The following is a 13,956-nucleotide window of genomic DNA, read 5'->3' as shown; positions in this document are numbered from 1 at the left end:
GGCATCACTGGATTAATCAAGGGACTAAGCCGACAAGAAAATGAATGAATGAATGCACAGACAGATCATTAAACTTTTTAGAGCCATGTTTATTATATTTGTTCAGTCTGTATGTTTTTTTTTTTTTTGTTTACTTTAAATGCGCTAGCATGCATTAACTTTTAAACCTGATTTTTGATGGTCAGAGTTACAGCTAAAATTTTCTTTAATGCTCTATTTAAAGTCACCTACATCTTAGATGTGGGTGAGTAAATGAAAAGCAAATTTTTTATTTTGGGCTGGACTATACCTTTAACAGATCTGAGTGACAAGAGACTGCTGATCCTCGATCAACGATTTGCTAATCACAAAGAACCTGGTAATGCAGCAATGGAAGGAGGTCACAAATGCATTGACCCTTGCTTTCTCTCTTTAAACACACCTCCAGTTCCCCCATTTCTTACACATGCACATACATGTATGCACACTTTCCTGTCAAGACGGATCCCCTTTCAAGAGGAAGGAGCTTTTAAATGATTCAGCACTGTGATCCGAAGACATTCCAAGCAATTTCATACACCAGTGATATTCACAATGCTGCTCTTAGGAAATGTCTGGGCATACGCAACCCCCACCATTCACATACACACGCGCACACAATAGAAATTGTGACATTGGCGTGAGATATAAAAAATAATGCAGGGGATTATGCTCTGATACTAGGCCTTATTTACTCATAGATGTATTAGGAAAAACACCTGCCTCCTACTCCAATAGGATCAAGAGATTAATCTTACTGAGACTTAATACATACAGATGGTCAGACAGGAAAAATTAGAAAAATATGAAATATGAATACATTCGTCTTGTATAATATGAAATATGATTCATCTATTGCAGAGATTATAGCTTGATGCATTGGTGTACTTAACAAGGAGACAAAGTTAATTTCTTTATAGGCCAAATGTTGCTGGCAAGATCCCTAGAATAATAATGATTCTTTGGGGAATATTATAGAAATTAAACTTAAGCCGTCTTCTCGGTTCGCATATTAATGGCTGCTAGAGCAAGGCAGCTTTTGATTCATAGGGCTGTCAGATCTTTGTGAAGCTGCCAAACAAACATCTGACAACTCAAAACATAACATTTATTTATTCAACACAGAAACACAGAAACACACACACACACACACACACACACACACACACACACACACACACACCTTTAATGATATAAACACCTTACACAGCCCAAAACAGGGGGCTTTTTTAATCTTTATCCCACTTTTGAAGGAAGATCTGATCTCCTTTTATTACAATCATCTTAATCTAAAGACTGTACATTGACCGCTTGTCTTCTGACATTTCTTACAATGTCTTTTTAGTGAAGAATCATTGATAACTGTGATTTCGTTAAAACAAATGTCAATACACTACAAATATTATTAGTGGTAATTTCTTTAACAAGACTGCAGGCATTAATTAAAAAACTTTGAAGACAAGGATTAAAAATCTCAAGAACCCTGAGGGACCCCCCTCTGGTAATCTTTCTTATAACACTTTCTTATTATATGATATATAATATATACAGAATATATAATATATAACATATACATAAAAAATATAATAACATATACAGTGGGGTGGCACAGCGGCGCAGTGGGTAGCGCTGTCGCCTCACAGCAAGAAGGTCGCTGGTTCAAGCCTCGGCTGGGTCAGTTGGCATTTCTGTGTTGAGTTTGCAATTGCATGTTCTCCCTGTGTTCACGTGGGTTTCCTCCTGGTGCTCTGGTTACCCCTACATTACAAAGCACTATAGGTGAATTGGGTGAGCTAAAATTGTCCGTAGTGGATGTGTTTGAAGGTGAGAGTGTATGGATGTTTTACCGGTGATGGATTGCAGCTGGAAGGGCATCCGCTGCGTAAAACATATGCTGGATAATTTGGCAGTTCATTCCACTGTGGCAACCCCTGATTAATAAAGGGACTAAGCCAAAAAGTAAATGAATGAATGAATTTATACAGTGTTGTGTTACAAAGTCAACATGCTTTATTATTAAATTACATAACTAACTTTATTAAAATGTTGTATAAAACTGAATAGGTAACAGTTTACCATAAGGTCCAATATATAGAAAAATCACACTTAGGTTTAATGCATAATAATAATAATAATAATAATAATAATAATAATTTAAAAATTGTTAATAATTTCTGACTTAAGGTAGAAAAAAGCATAATGAATTACTAATAATGGGGCAAAGACAATAATGGGTTTTCAAGCATTGAAAACAATATAAGTGCAACACAACAGAAAACTCACAAAAATGTAATTTATTGCAACAATAGATATTTTACCAATAAATCTTGTCAGGTATATCTAGAACAAGAATCATTTAATGACACATTAAAAAATGCTCTTCTAATCACATCACAGTACAGCCATACAAATAAACTTTAGACTTTTTCAATATAATACAAATTTGTATAATCACTTATTTTACCTAAAGGTCAGAATAAATACGTTATTTCATTTGTAAAAATATTCTGACATTTAAGTTTTACACATCTTACTTGAAATAGCTTTACTTGCATTTAATACGCTTTCTATGTTAGACATGGGTCCATTTTCAAATGTATACCGTGGTTTGAAAAAGTCAAGGTTTTAAAACTGCCAACATTTTGTGCATTTTCTACACTTTTTCTACACTTTTGTTTGTTTTTTTTAGGACAAAAGTATCTTAAGCAAAAAAATAATAATAATCCTAAATTTTAAAAAGAAATTTGCATTTTAAAAACTACTGAAGACAGCAGAAGTCACTCGCTGCATCCAAAACCGCCTACTACTCAGTAGGTACTGCATTGGAATTTAAACGTACAATTCGGCCGTTAAAAAAGTACGCTCTGTACAGTATGAATGTGAAAAGCATGAATGGAATTTGGACGTACTACATCCGCTATTTTGTCATGGTCACGTGACCTACCAGCGTCAGTTGTGTCTATTCACTCCCATTCATGAATTCTCTCATGGGGCATTATGGGATAGAGCAGCGTGCATGGGATGCGGACTCCAGAATCTCGCCGGAAGTAGTAAGTCATCAGAGTAATTCTTGCATACTGATTTTCGAATTCTGTGAATTCGGACAAACTACTCTGCTTGCATACTGATTTTAGCTTACTGTATAGTATGAAAGTATGCAGTTTTGGACGCAGCCAATAACTTATTTTAATTATTTAGCCTGACATATTTACTGCTCCAAACCATTTTAAATGTTTCTCAAAATAAGATCTATAGTGTTCAAAGGGGAAAAGAGTTTTTGTTTTTTACCCAGACATTTAAAAAGAAAATATTTTAGAGCAGTAATCACAACACCATCACACCCTGAAACTGTGATATTTTTATCAAAGGTTATCATACCGTCAGAATCTTATACCAGTTCATGCCTAGTCTATGTGCAGTATAATAATCTACTGTAAAAATAGAATGTCTAAAGTTTGACCTATTATGTTTTTTTGTTTAAAAACGTCAACACATTTAAATAAATATCTTGACATGTTAGACAGACCTACAACTTCTTATAAACCCCAACACCTCAGTTCAAAAACTACTCCCTGAATCCAATCACATGCAGCATCATTTATACCCCCAAGAAAGGCCACTGCTCTTTAAAGTCTTGTGTCCACCTAACCACCTTCAAATTCACAATAAAAGACTTCTCATAACACTCCACCAGCACTTTTTCACCAGCAAGTCTTTGGTATCTGCGGTCTGAAAAGTTAAAAGTGCATCTGTTTTACCTACATTCTGAAAGCTGATCCACTAGTGTTGCTTTGTGTTTCTCTACCGCCCAAACACCCCACGGGCCTCTGCTTCCTGACAAAGGTCCTTCTCAATATCCTGAGAGATGGTAGAGGCTGGTATGAATAAGGGAGAGAGACAGAGAGAAATCGAGAGAGAAAAGAGGACAGGAAAGGAGAGTGATGGCGTGCCAGGTAGTGCTTATGAAGAGGGAAGGCCATTTAGATCAAATGCAACAGGAATGAAGGAAGGCAAGGCGCCTGCACCCATTTAATCAACATCCTAGCTCTCTAAACATATGCACACATCACAACTGAGGTGCTTGTTTTATGGAGCAAAACAGACGCTATGCTGATGTGTTCAGTTTATTCATTCATAAAAAAACACTACTGTGACTGACTTGCTTTGGCAACACAAAAGCCCACACACTAAAGTTTTTTTTTTTGTTGGCAGGATGTGGAAGAAGAACATAATCTGGTTGCATATAAAAATGTCTATGCGATAATCAAGAAACTTCTAGGAAACAAAAATGAAATAGATTACCATTAGGTGGCAGCACTCTCATTCAATTCAATAGCTTCAAAGACCATCATAGAAGAGATGTGCAAGAAATCAATCGATCTGTCCATCTAGATGTTCGGCAGGTCAGAACAACAACAACAACAACAACAAAAAAACTATTTTGCAGGAAAAAGTCAAATATTAAAACACACATTTCACACACACTGTAAAACCCAATAAGTTAAGGTAACTCAAACTATTAGAGGAAACCAATTGCAACAAACCATTTAAGTAAAAAAAAACTAATCCTAATAAGTACTGTGAACTTAATCCATTGGAGTAAACGAAGCAATCTGAGCACATTAAAACCCAATAAATGAAGAGAACTCAAACCAACTGAATACTGTAAAACCCAAAAGGTTAAGGCAACTCAAACCATTTGATACCGTTTGCTACAAACCATTTGAGTTAAAAAACTAATCAATATGAGCACTGTGAACTTACTCCATTTAAGTTGAAGTGATGAGGTATTTAATTAGCTCATTACCTTCAACACAGTTCAAAACTCTTTTCAAATGAGTAGAATTAACTTTCAGTCAATGTTGAGTTAACTACACTCTTATACTACACTTTTACAGTGCATTATAATCTAAATTGAAAGATGGTTTCTTTGTTTTATTCAATGTTAAAATCAAACGTATGCTGCTAAACTCTCTCAAAAATTCAAATATCAGTAAACTAATAGTTCATTAATTAATGTAATATATATATATATATATATATATATATAGGGTTTTTGAGACTCTCCATGTTTGATTTTGTTTTTATTTACACAATTATGCCGTCAAACTGTTGTATAAACGCAATATCACACTCGTAGCAGTGCAATATGGCTGTATATCGGCACTGGTGGGGGCACTAAGGCTCTCGGCCTGCGGGCTCGTGCCAACGTAGCCTCCCACCAGTGCCGATATACAGCCATATCGCACTGCTACTCGTGTGATATTGCTCACATATATAATAAAACATACATGCAAATTTAATTTGAAATACCGGAAATGGGTTTAAAAATCATAATTGAAAAAAAAATCTATTGCTATAAATATTGATATCAAATTAATGTCCAGCCCTAATTGAACGACAACGATATATATTTTTCAATTTAAGTTGTTAATGCTTCCAGATTTAAATGGTTACCCCAACAATGACTGAAGCCACAAAAATTAGAGGGTCCATTAAATTGCATAACATCTCCAAATTATCAGCACACTTTTAGAATCCCATTGTTGCACATTTCTGTGATTGGCTCTTATCAATATGGAGTAAAAAAACATCCATAGCTTATCATTGTTATTGACATTAATTTTATCGTTATTCGATATAATATCATTTATCGCCCCAGCACAACTTATTGATTTAAATTTAAATGTAAAGATAATAAAAATGCACTGAAATATCAAATCCATATTTGAACACATTTAATCTGATCTTTGATACAAGTCCATCTGGGTGACAGATTCAAATCATATCAAATGCAAACCAGCAACACACAAGCAAAGCTGATTAAATGTGCTTACCTGAACACATTACAACAGCACTCAATCAAGGACAGCAGGACTAAGCAGAAATAGGACATTTTAATCTGTGTGAGAGACAAATGCGCAGCAAACTAATCTAATATCACACATAAACATGCCTCGTAAAGACAGTTCATGTGGGAATACTTTAACACCAGGTAGGTATTAATGTCAGGTACAGACATTAATGTAGTCACAGCTAAGTACAAGCACAGAGTCCCTGCTGAGAGAAATCACACCTCTGGTTAATGCTGGGGAAAAAAAGTGTTTGAGGTTTGCAGCACATTGCTATTGCTATAACAAAAAGATGATAGTGAAAAAAAGGAGAAGAAACTGGAAATCATGATGCGATACTGTCTCTACATGATCTAAGGCATTGCATGCACTTTAAATTATTAATCCATTTATAATATTTCACTGATTATTGAGTACTTTGTACTGGACACTCAATATAGAACTGTTAAAGTTTGTGCACTAAAAAAGTGTTTTAATTATGTTGATAGTCTTATTATCCTCAATATATAAAGGCAATGAATCAACAAACATGAACATAGAAACAATATAAAGTACAAAATAGAAAAAAATAATCCACAATATTCACAAATATAATACATATAAATTTGCCATTGTTTCCACATACTGGAGAAAAATCCAATTGAAGTAGGTTTGAGTGTTGAGATCACAAACTGTATATATTTATTCATTAATTTTCCATCAGCTTAGTCTTTATTTCAGAGGTTGCCACAGCGGAATGAATTACCAACTATTTTGGCATATGTTTTACGCAGCTTCCAGCCGCAACTCAGTACTGGGAAACACCCATCCTCTCGTTCACACACACACACACAAAACTCAGAAATAAACACATGCATAATAATCATACATAAATTGTCAAAAAAATATTTTAACAAACTAAGATGCCTTTTATAAACTTTTTAACTGCTGTGGTGAGGAGATTTATTTTAGCTAGATAAAATAAGTGATAAAAACCATCAGAATAACCCTTTAAGTCTCTGAGTTGTGTTGTGGGCAAAATTATAACTACACTATACCAAGTGGACCAACAGAGATGGGCAGTATTTAGGGATGTATTTTGAAGCTTAAAGTATGAAAACACATGGAGGAATTAACATCAACCTCCACATAAACAGATGCCTTTTTGACATTTACTGACATCCCATGATTTCAGAAAAATCACAAGCTGAGTGATAGTTACTCAGCAGTCTATATGTGCCTCATTACAAACATATGTTGCAAATTTAACAAAATATTATATATATATATATATATATATATATATATATATATATATATATATATATATATATATATATATATATATATATATATATATATATATATATATTATTTGATGCCTCTTTGGGTTGGTCTAGAAATTCCAATCAATGAAATATTAGTAGTGTAGAGCTTACAAACTGTAGCTTTTTTTGCCATCCAGTTCAAAGCAATTAAAAACACACAAAAATGTTTGGTCACACTTGATTTTGATGGTCCGTTTGTTGATTTTAAGTTACATTGCATCTACATGCCAGCTAACTCCTATTAGATTATAAGTAGACTGAAAGGTTGGGGTTAGTGTGTTAACGTACTTGCAAAGTTTCTTATAGTCAGTTAAATGTCTGTTAAAGGAGCAGTATCAACAGATAAAGCAGACGGTCTACTAATACTCAAATGGACCATCAAAATAAAGTGTTACCTAAAGTTTTCTTAAAACACACACTCCATACGGTTTACTACCCTCTTTATATTAAAGTATAACTGGCTGAAAATGCTAAAATGGCTAAAAAAAATAGCTTTTATTGCTTATTAGGGATTATTGGCACAATTGACAACTCCAGTATTATTTTAATATAATACTAAAAGTTTAAAAATAGAATAGAAATTGTATTTTATTCAATCATTCATTTATTAACATTAATATTTGCAATTTGGATCCATGAAAGTAGCTAATGTAAACTTTAAGGACATAAGAACACCTTTCACTTTTCTCAGATCAGCAACAGAACAGTTACATTTTCCCACTATTCTTTATATAGTGTAATAAATGAATATGAGCATAAGTCAATCTGTTCTGCCAGCTCGGTAAAGGGAAAAAACAACATAATGTGAATATTTTAAAGGAACTAAAAGCAATTCAATGTACTGATGAATGTTTCATCTGAATGTTCACACACTCCTTGATACCTCTTAGAGTAATTTGTATGACGCTTATGAAAACATCAATATTTAAAAACAGTAAAGAGTAAACAGGTTTTTATAAAAAGGTCTACAGGGTGATTTGGGATGGTAAACCCATCTAAAACAGCATCTGCACCAACAGCACTAGCATGAATATGTCGGAGTTTAAATGAAGTGCTGCTGCCTACTAATCTAAATGTCAGTTCCGGTCTGGCTGTTCAGTGATGGATATGTGTATGTGTGTGTTCCGAGCAAATGCACTCATTGCAAACGCAAAGCAATCACTCGAAGTTGTTTCCACACACGGCCACCGAGCACGTTCACGCAGGTGGAGAAGACGCACACGCGTGTCCTATAAAGACACAAATCATTTACATGCTTGTCTCATCAAAGGCAGCTCCACTCATCTCCACCGAGATTTTCCACCGATCAGAGTGCTCCGTTTGCATCTCCAAGCGCGACGGGCTAACCTTTGCGACTGCCAAGAAATGTGATTAATTTTTTAAATACAGCTGTTGACCTATTATTGAGATGGAGAGACGCCACAGGAGACACTCGGCGTGCACGCGCTGTCATTATGGAACGCGTTATTCCATCAGTGTTTACAAGCTCGCGTTCAAAAAGAAACACGCACACAGAAAAAAAGCGGTAAATCCAAATAACGCAACAAATGCTGTTCTGGGCCATATTCATGAACTAAACGCCAATCAAAGAAAGGCCTATGGAACACCATCCTTTCAGAATTTGCTTGTGAGAGTAAAATGGTAACAACAATAGAGAAACAATCATTCTGAAGCATCTGAGTAGCTTGTTAATGGACTCATGAATGAATTATGTTAGAGATAATGGGTTTATAATCAATAATTCATCCTAGTTTTTCCATCACTGCGCTATAATATGTGCCATGTAAAAGTAATGGTACATACCTCACAAAATTAGCTTGACAAAGCTACTTAACAAAATAATCTAAGCATGTTCATTCTGTTCTAGCTATAATTGATGGTATTCTTGAAAGACAATAGGCTGCTCCGAGGTTTTTTGCTGGTTTTAAATTTAAATTAAATACACATTTTCAGTAGTGGAAAAAGTGGGTCACTTTGCATACAATACTTTTTTCATTCATTTTCTTTTCAGCTTAGTCGTTTTATTATACTGAGGTCACCACAGCGGAATGAACCACCAACTTACCCAGCATATGTTTTACGCAGGGAATGCCCTTCAAGCTGCAACCCTTCACCGGGAAACACCCATACACAAACATTCACACACATACAGTACACTACGGACAATTTGGCTCACCCAATTCACCTATACCGCATGTCTTTGGACAGGTGGGGGGAAACCGGAGCACCTGGAGGAAACCCACTCATGGGGAGAACATGCAAACTCCACACAGAAGTGCCAACTGACCCAGCAGAGGCTCGAATCAGTGACCTTCTTGCTGCAAGGCAACATCGCTACCAACTGCGCCACCACGCTGCCCCTAATAATTTTTTCTCCCTTTTAAAGAATGAAATAGATTTAAAAAGGAATCGGATACCAAAAAAATCCTAAAAAAAAAAGAAACCTGAAATTTGAAAGAAAACTTGGTTTATATGATACATAATATTATCTATGCTGTTTTAAACAGATATTTTCCAGTCATGCCGAGCTCTAAATCAAAGAGTAAAGTATTTCCAACTGAATAAACCAATTGCCACAGTACATTTAAAATATTAAAACTAAATAAAACTAAACATTACCAATACTTTATGCAAACAGCTAAATATGCTGCAGACAGTTTAAAGTAAAAAAAATGAGAATTTAACACTAAACGGGTGAATTTCTTAACAGCAGACCAAAGTCACAAATTCCTTTGTTACCAACACAGTTCAAAGATTCAGTGTTTTCTGAACCCATAGAGTAACCCTCCGTCACAAACAGCATCAAAGTACAGTATATCTCTGGAATATCTCACCTGCTATTTTCTTATTTATACAGACAAATGGAATTAAACAAATCATCAACTCCACATGTGCTACGACAAACAACAGTTCTGAGCAATTTGATTGATACAGTCATGAGCTAGCCAGTTTCTTCATCAACTCATAGTTTTACAGAAAATGCACCCCACTATTGTATAGACCATTTTGCAGCAACTGATAAAAAATTTGACATTTTAGGGCTACACAATAATTGTTTCAGTACTGAAATCGCAATGTGTGCCTTCGCAATAGTCACATCCCATGCTGCTCAATGTGAAGTCAGGATTATAACAGAGCTTCATCACAGGTCAAAACACTAGAGTTGGGGTCGAGTCCACCTTTGTCGAGTCCAAGTCGAGACCAAGTCCTTAACCAGTCGAGTACAAGTCCAAGTCTGAGTCCAAAAGGGGTCGAGTCGGACTTAAGTCCGAGTCCTTAACACCCGAGTCCGAGTCGAGTCCGGCCGAGTCCAGACAGTCTTAAAACTCATTTATTAATTTTTCTTTTGGCTTAGTCCCTTATTTATCAGGGGTCGCCACAGAACGAACTGCCAACTAGTCCAGCATATGTTTTACAGAGCGGATGCCCTTCCAGCCGCAATCCATTTACTCTCATTCACACTCACACACCACTGCCATTTTAGTAAATTAAATTCCCCTATACTGCATGTGTTTGGGCTGTGAGGGAAACCGGAGCACCCGGAGGAAACCAACACCAACACACGGAGAACATGCAAACTCCACACAGAAACACTCCTGGCCCAGTCGAGACTCGAACCAGTGACCTTCTTGCTGTGGGGCAACAGTGCTAAGCATTGAGCCATGGTGCCACCTAAGTAAAAAAGTGTAAAATAATAATAATAATAATGAATCAAATATATTTTTCTATTAACAATTAACTGTTAAATGAAAATTTTAAACTTTTGGTACATTTTTACAAAATGCCTTGTATTTTTTGTTAGCTTGCTTCATATTAAAATGAAAATTGGAGGATATATGTAGAATTTTTATTATTTTACAAGACTCGCGCGTTTGAGATTATTCTCATCCCACTTTTTCACATTTCTTGTTTAAATTACGCTTGCATTACCAAGGCAACAATGCATTTTTTTACATTAATTCCAGAAAACTCTGTTATCAGCCCCAGTGTGGAAAATTAAACCATATTCATGCGGACTGACCCAGATCTGCACAGAACATAAAGGTTCAGCAAAGGGAGACCATTTGGCTTCACCGCTGTCTTGTCAAGTCCGTGACAAGTCCGAGTCCAATCAAAACTGGACTCGAGTCCGGACTCGAGTCCGAGTCCAAGGTCGAGTACCCCAACACTACAAAACACAATATATGGAGTGAGTCACTGCAAAGTTGTTGTCGTTGAGGAATATGACTGTGTGAGTGTTTCAAGCAAGTTTAAACAATTTAGGCACAATACATTTTAGAATGTATAGCTTTAAGAAAGATAGTTGCATTTCATTAATAACACAAAGATAATACAGTGTTCTTTTTAATTATTATTATTTAATCTATAGTTGCTATGTAGGATATAAATCAAACTTTGCTTAACACATACATAAAACAGGTGCACAAATACCTACAAATTACTCTCATATTAAACCTATACTATTGGATGTTCCAAACAATATATACGAAACTTGCGTATAAACATATAAACTTGATACATGCATACACCCACATACATTCGCTTATATATAAACTTGATCCTTGCATATACACCCACAACAACACTCACAAAAACATACAGTATATACTCTTTGCACGGCACCTCATATTAATCGTAGCCTTATTGTTTACAACTGGTATATTATATTTTATGCAGATGCAATGCTGTACACATTTTCATCTGTTTTAATAGTTTTTAATTCTTTTAACCATTATTATTTTCTTGTTTCTTTTATTTTTGTTTATGTAAAGCACTTTGAATTACAAGTGTATGAAATGAGCTATATAAATAAACCTTGCCTAAATTATGAATTATTTCTGAATAGTCAGTATACTAATTTCCCAATAGGGCAAATTGCAGCAAATTGAAATTTTGTAATGCCATTCCTTTCAATAATTGTACATCCCTACAAGGGCTGCGCAATATGTCGTTTTAGCATCGATATCGCAATGCAATCATTCGCAGTAGTCACATTGTGAGCATATGCAATGCTGAGTCTGGATTATAGTTTATCATTTCGCAAATGTTGAGTCTGGATTATGAATTTATCATTTAGCAAGTGTGTCACTGTACACCTGAACACAGTTCGACTCATCAGAAAACAAATCAAACGCTGTTTATTTAATTGGTATCTTTTTCATTATTGAAACTTGTCGCTTGTAGATTGTTTTTTTTTTATATTGTATATGCACTCCAACTTCAACTTATTTAGTGACATTTTATTCATATTGTAATATATAAAAAAAAAAATAAAAAAAAAACATCGCAAAATAAAAAATCTTGAAATGTTAGATTTTTCCAATTTCGTGCAGCTCTAAATCTCTACCATTTTTTACCTAAAAGTCATTTCAATAAAGACTTTCTTGTTTTACTTTCCTAGTGCACAAACCCCTTCTTAAATTGAAATTATTTTAGAGTGAACTGCCCTGAAATTCACTTTGTAGGTCACATTTGTACACTTGCCCTTCATCGAAAAATTAATTCACTCTGTTGTGAGCACTTGTTCGCATTTACATCCAAATTGGAACAGGACCACAAGTGTCCATGGTAGCAGGGACAGGTCACAGCCCAGTGGCACATATGAACACAGTCAGAACACGTCCCAAATGGACGGCTGTGTTGACAGATCTTCTGACATGACCCAAATGAATCCCCAACACCCCAACTGAGCCCGCTGACTGGCCTGATTCAACCAGCTGGGACATCTGGAGTCAAGAATCACACTGGCGGTTCAAGAGGAGAAGCAAGGGCCAGCTGGATGTGAGAGAAAGAGGGGAAGAGGACAGTCACCAGCCTCATGTTGCATTCCCCTTACACCAGTGACAACATGGAGAATGTGAGAGGAAGAAAGAGCGAGATGGCCCTTGAACAGACACACTGACTAGCCCAGAGGAACTAACTAGAGAGAAATGCCAGACAGAGTGAAATATGATGTTTTCACTTTGTCAAAGGATTTTCCGACTCCTACAGAGTCATCTTACGAATGTAGCCTATTTAGTTTTAAACCATGCCAGGGATGTTGATTAAATGTTTTATCAACCAACAGATGAATCAGTTGTGCATTTGCATTCTGGTGGAGAAAGCACAGTCGGAGGGGGGCTGGAGAGCTTCAGTGAGAGAGAGAGAGAGAGAGAGAGAGAGAGAGAGAGAGAGAGAGAGAGAGACGGAAAAGAAGAGAGCAAGTTATAAGTAAAAGATCTCTGGCAGCCTACAAATGCAGAACAAAAGAAACGATTTGCATACAAATCAAATTTTATCATCTCAGTCTCCCTATGCCTGTTGTGCATTCAGAAGCACAGATGCATTCAAAGCCCTGCCAGAACAGGACACCTCTATTCGAAGACACAGGCCAAACGTGGCTGCCGTCATTTTAGAGGAGAGAGAGAAAGGTAAGAAAGGCACATCCAAACAAATGGAGAGAGACGGAAGATATGTGAAAAAAATTGTTTACTTTTTGTTTACGGTTTTAAGCGTGAAATGAGATGAACACTCGCACATACTCTTTATTTGCATCTGCAAACTCTCAAAAAAATGAACTCCTCTCAGCGCAAGGAGAATTGACAAGTGAGATATGCGGCAGAAATCCTTTTTGAGAGCATTCAGCCGGTTCGATTTCAATGCTAAGTCCTCCAGCTTTCTGCTATAAAGAGCCCACATCAATATTCTGTCGACTTTAATCCCTCCACTGGAGGACAAAAAAAGAGATGTCAAAATGAGGTAAAGGAAATCTGGGGGCGAACTGCAGGCCTGCTGAAGCT

This window comes from Danio rerio, chromosome 7, assembly GCF_049306965.1.
Source record: "Danio rerio strain Tuebingen ecotype United States chromosome 7, GRCz12tu, whole genome shotgun sequence".
In the NCBI taxonomy this organism is placed as follows: domain Eukaryota; kingdom Metazoa; phylum Chordata; class Actinopteri; order Cypriniformes; family Danionidae; genus Danio; species Danio rerio.
This window is presented reverse-complemented; position numbering follows the sequence as displayed.